This window comes from Zootoca vivipara, chromosome 10 (genome assembly GCF_963506605.1).
Source record: "Zootoca vivipara chromosome 10, rZooViv1.1, whole genome shotgun sequence".
In the NCBI taxonomy this organism is placed as follows: domain Eukaryota; kingdom Metazoa; phylum Chordata; class Lepidosauria; order Squamata; family Lacertidae; genus Zootoca; species Zootoca vivipara.
The window spans coordinates 68595876-68601816 of NC_083285.1; positions in this window are offsets into that span (position 1 = coordinate 68595876).

Sequence of the window (5941 nt, forward strand, 5' to 3'; positions counted from 1 at the left end):
AAGGTGATGTCTCTGCTTTTTAAGATGCTGTCTAGGTTTGTCATTGCTTTTCTCCCAAGAAGCAGGCGTCTTTTAATTTCGTGACTGCTGTCACCATCTGCAGTGATCATGGAGCCCAAGAAAGTTCTTAGGTAATAAATTTGTATAAATTTATATGATGCACCATAAATACTTATACATTTCTTTAAAACATGGTACAGAAATGTTTAAAATTACTCACCTAAGGTTCATGTGCAAAAGCTTAACAAGACTACCGAAGCTCACAATTCTCAAAGATTGATGAAATGCAACAGTTACTTACAAGGTTAAATACAAGGTCCAATCAGTAAAACATTTCAAATCAACCAATCCTTGCTAGAAGTTCAACACCAGCAACTCTTAAAGATATACAACTGTTAATAATCTCATGAATAGGATAAAAGCGTCTCCCACCATATCCTTGAAATTCCCCGTTTATAGAAAGGCACTAAATTCTGCTTGGAGATTTAACCCCGCGGATGCTAGGGATCCGAATCTATGTATCCAGTATACCTCCTTTTGGTGTGAGTTTCCTTTTCAAAGCCTCAGCATTTATAACCATTTTCTGTCTCGATCTAATTTAAACATTTCATGTAACTGATGGCATTGTAACCAATCGGTAACATGGCTCCTTACATTTTCCATTGATTTCAGTTTGGTTCCCCACCCCCCCTTCTGCAAAATGCAGCAATTCCCCTGTAAGTCGCCCACTTACACCATAAAGGTGTTTTCCTTTCCGGCAGATACAGTGAGCAAGTTCTGTTATGTACAATAAAACCTAGCGGAAAACACAACTGAAGTCAAGCCGAAAGAGAATATTGGAACACTCCAAATCATTTGCCCATGTGGAGCGATCTTGTGGTTTCATGCAGGAGAAATCTATTGTTGGTTACTAGCCAGGTTGTCTGTGCTCTGCCACCCGCAGAGGCAGGAATGCTTCTGAAAGCCAGTTGCTAGAAACCACAGGAGTGAAGAGGGCTTTTTCAGGGCCGAATGTTAGATAAAGAGAGGTCCTAGGCTACTCCACTTGTGAGCCCCAATCCCCCACCCTCATGACTGTGGCTGCAGAGACCGATATGGGAGAGACATGTTTTGTTGCAGCCGGGGCGGATGAAGGCTAGCAGTCCTTACTCGCCACAATGGCTACGTTCTGTCTCCAGCCTTGGGGGCAGGAGGCTTTGGAATTCCACTTTCTGGGAATCGCTGGGTCTGCTTATGCCCTCCTTTTCTCCCAGCAGGTCACATGGCACGCTGTTGCCGGCCTCTCCGTAGCTGCCGAGGCAGAGAGACATGCAGAAACTCCACTGCCCCTCAGCGATGCTGTGTGGTCTGTGTAGTGAATTAAGGGATTTATAATAATAATAATAATAATAATAATAATAATAATAATAATAATAATAATTTATTATTTATACCCCGCCCATCTGGCTGGGTTTCCCCAGCCACTCTGGGCGGCTTCCAACCGAATATAAAAACAGTACAGCATTAAACATTAAAAACTTCCCTAAACAGGGCCGCCTTCAGTTGTCTTCTAAAAGTAAAATAGTTACTTATTGCCTTGACATCTGCTGGGAGGGCGTTCCACAGGGCGGGTGCCACTACCGAGAAGGCCCTCTGTCTGGTTCCGTGTAACTGTACTTTATGTAAAAGGATATTTAATTTTGGTTCATGAAATCTGTGTATTAAACTGTGGTTCATCGTAGAACATTCTGGGGATTAGCTAAAAGCCAGCACTCATGAGAAAGTGTCCTTTTGGCCCTCCAGGCGGAATGCTTTGATAGTTAATTGTCTCCAATGTAAGCTAATATGATACCTGGTGTCCCCATGTGAAAAAGATGTGGATCTTAGATAAGAGGTGTCAACTCCAGCTGATAAACAGCCTTGTTGTTGGACCAGAGCACGCCAGGCACTCCATGTTGGTGGCTTCGAGAACACTGTCCAACCATCTCGTCCTCTGTCGTCCCCTTCTCCTAGGGCCCTCAATCTTTCCCAGCATCAGGGTCTTTTCCAGGGAGTCTTCTCTTCTCATGAGGTGGCCAAAGTATTGGAGCCTCAGCTTCAGGATCTGTCCTTCCAGTTAGCTCTCAGGGCTGATTTCCTTCAGAATGGATTCTTCTAGCAGTTCATGGGACTCTCAAGAGTCTCCTCCAGCACCAGAATTCAAAAGCATCCATTCTTAGGCGATCAGCCTTCTTTATGGTCCAACTCTCACTTCCATACATCACTACCAGGAAAACCATTGCTTTTCTCCCAAGAAGCAGGCGTCTTTTAATTTCGTGACTGCTGTCACCATCTGCAGTGATCATGGAGCCCAAGAAAGTAAAATCTCTCACTGCCTCCATTTCTTCCCCTTCTATTTGCCAGGAGGTGATGGGACCAGTGGCCATGATCTTAGTTTTTTTGATGTTGAACTTCAGACCATATTTTGCACTCTCCTCTTTCACCCTCATTAAAAGGTTCTTTAATTCCTCCTCACTTTCTGCCATCAAGGTTGTGTCATCTGCATATCTGAGGTTGTTGATATTTCTTCCGGCAATCTTAATTCTGGCTTGGGATTCATCCAGTCCAGCCTTTCGCATGATGAATTCTGCATATAAGTTAAATAAGCAGGGAGACAATATACAACCTTGTCATACTCCTTTCCCAATTTTGAACCAATCAGTTATTCCGTATCCAGTTCTAACTGTAGCTTCTTGTCCCACATAGAGATTTCTCAGGAGACAGATGAGGTGATCAGGCACTCCCATTTCTTTAAGAACTTGCCAGAGTTTGCTGTGGTCGACACAGTCAAATGCTTTTGCATAGTCAATGAAGCAATAAACAGCCTAGCTGTGTTCAAAGCAATTGAGTGTGTGGAGCGGAGTGTTTTATCCCCAAGTAGAGTAAACAGCTTAAGATCTAAGAGGACCAACTTACTATTGGTTGAATCATCAATTTCAGATTTGGTCCATTCATTGGTCCATTCACAAAAACCTCACGGCGAGCTTTGTCAATAAGAGCTTCGATTTTGAAATGCTAAAGGCTAATTGCTTTTGTTCTGGGGGAGAAGATGCCAGAGACGCGTCTGCTGAGACTTGCCCTGAGGGAATGGCTCTCTCTATTTTGTAAGTCGGAAAAAGTGACAGCTAGTGATATTTAACCATGCTATTATTTTGTATCTGTTTGTAACCTTATTTTCTGAGAACTGCATAACCGTTTCTGTTAATTTTACTTTCTTTCAAACAAACTTTTAAAAAGGCAGTTTTTCTGGCGTTTTGAGGTTCCGACTGCAAAGCTAAATTCCTGTGCCTGCCGGTTCACCCTACCAGTGAGTTTCTGCCTGAGTCCTGGAAAAGGACCAGACTACTGGTGGCAGCTTCTGCTGTTTGTTAAATTTGTCTGGAAAAGACTACACGCTTCTCCCTGTTTTCCTTGGATTAGGAAGACGGAAGAGGGGTGGGCAAGAAAGAGGGGGGGGGGATGTTTGACCCCCCCCCACAATCACTCCAGTCTGTTGCCAGGGAGACGCAGAATCTAGAACTCTGGCTGCATCTCAGGTGAAGACTGAGGATGCTCTCTGCAAGCTTGTCTACGAGGCTGGCTGTGCTGCGGTGCATGAGAAGAGGGGAGGGGGTTCAGCATGTGACCTTCTGGACCGGGGTGCCAGCGCTTCTGAATCATCTCACAGATTATTTGCCCCGGGAACCGTAAATCTTCTGATGGAGCAGCCTCCTGGCAGTAAGGAAGAGGGGTCGGGGGCGGGGGGGGGGGAGAGAGAGAGATGGGATTGTGTTTGGAGAGAGGTCGTGTGATAGACATTGACGATGGCGATGAATTAAATTTGTATACTGCCCAGTAACCCGTAGACCTCAGGGCGGTTCACATCACGTAAAATTGCAACACCAACACCACAAAATAAATAATGAAAACAAGAACAAAGGCAAACCCCCTCCCACAACAACCCGTTTAAAAGGGCATCGGGTAGGGCCAGATAATTGTCTCTCTCCTGCAGACTCGGAGCTGAAATGCTCTTTAAGTTTGTTCCGCACCTCTGAAAAGGTGTGTCTGCCGCCTCCAGGAGCCGTCGCATGATCTCTGCTGCCCCCTGCTGGGCACAGTAGCCAAATGCAGACATAGTCCCGGACTGCAGTTGGACAAAATAATTTCTTCTTCTTCCAGTAGCACCTTAGAGACCAACTAAGTTTTTTTATTATTATTATTTTGTTTTGAGACCAACCAACACGGCTACCTACCTTACCTGCAGTTGGACAGTCGTCCCTGTAGGATGCAGGTAGGGCCGGCCCACTGCCTCAGGTGGCAGGATCAGTAGGGGCAGCAGATTCCCATGTACAGTAGATCTTCAACGCTCCCCCCCCCCACAGACACTTTGTTCCTGATGTAGATCTTCACTCACCTTTCTTCCTTGGTGGCAGGGGCAAGGGGGGGGGGAGAGATGCCATTTGGCAGTTCCTCTCAGGTACAAAATTTCAGGGGACCATTAAAGAGGTTCCCCTATGCCTGAGAGTTGCTGCATCCAGCATCCTCTTTGACAAGCCAAGGAATGGCAAATTGGGTGGCGCATAGGAAGATAGGAAGCTGCTTTGTCCCGAGCTATTGTTCTGCGTGTCTCAGTGTTGTCTGCCCTGGCAGGCAGCTGCTTTCCAGGGTATCAGGGCAGAAGCCCACCTGCAGATGCTCCTCCACTGAGCTAAAGCCCTTACCCAAATAGGCACACCCGAAGCTGCCTAATACTCAGCCGCCCATCTAGCTCAGTACTGTCTACACTGACTGGCAGCAGCTGTCCAGGGTTTCTGGTGGGGAACATGCCCAGCCCCCACCTGGGGACTGAATCTGAGCTATGGCCCTTCCCAGATAGGAACGCGGGAATCAATACTGAGTCCATCTAGCTCAGTATGGGCTGCTCTGACTGGCAGCAGCTCTCCACGAAGGGGGGGGGGAGAAGCCTTCTGTGGTTCGAGGCTACCATCCTAGTTTAGGCGCAGAGGCAGAGGCAGAGACAGCCCCCCCAAGGTCACCCAGGGAGCTTCATGGTCCAGCCAGGTGGATTTGAACCCTGGTCTCTCCCAGGAGGTCCGCGCGGGTTCTTCAAGTTTATGTACTGGGTGTTATTGTTGTCTGTGCCCAGTTGGTGACAAGTGGGGGGCTAGGCGGCTGTGGGTCTCGGCTGGTGCTCAGCTTGCTCTCCTACCGTTGGGTGTGCGTGCCAAGCGGACAACCCACCTGCCCCTTGGCGTGCGTCGATTCGAGCGCTTGCGCTTGGGATAGAAGAGCTAGCTCACCATATGGAAATGCGCGTTTCGATCATTGCGCGCGTGTCTGGGGGCATGTCTGAGTGCCGGGGGGGGGGGGGAGAGCCACGCGCTGATGCTCCCCGGCTCGGGACATCTGCCAGGATGTGCGAGCGTATGCGCTGCCCCCTGCATATGCATGCACAGGCATGTCGGTGGCTCCGAGGTTGTGAGGTTTTAACCTTTGGCTAAAGAGCAGGCCTCACCCAGAAACGCCACGGTAACTTGGGTATCTATTTATGCGTGCTCCTTTGCGCTTGGTTGCGAACCCTCCACCGCGGTTACGCGCGCGGAGTGGCAAGCCGAAGACGCCCCCGAGGTTTCCCGCTGGGCTGGGCTGCACCCGGGGGGGGGGGCACCAAGCTTGGCTGCGCGCTCCTGGGTGCTCCTTTCCAGCGCGCAGGGGAAAGCATCCTTCTTGGGTACCGGCAGGAGCGCGTCAAAGAGGTGTCGCGTTTGGGTTGCGCCAGCCCGGGTTGTGACGATGGGCTCCGGGTAGTGCCAGTCCCCCCCTCTCTCTGTGTGTGTGTGTGCCTTCCGCCAGCCTGGGGGTGGGCCCTGCCTCCTCCCCCTCCTCCCCCGCCTCCTGCTTCCCCCTCCTCCCCTCCGTCTGCTTTTTCGCTCCAGAAACGGCC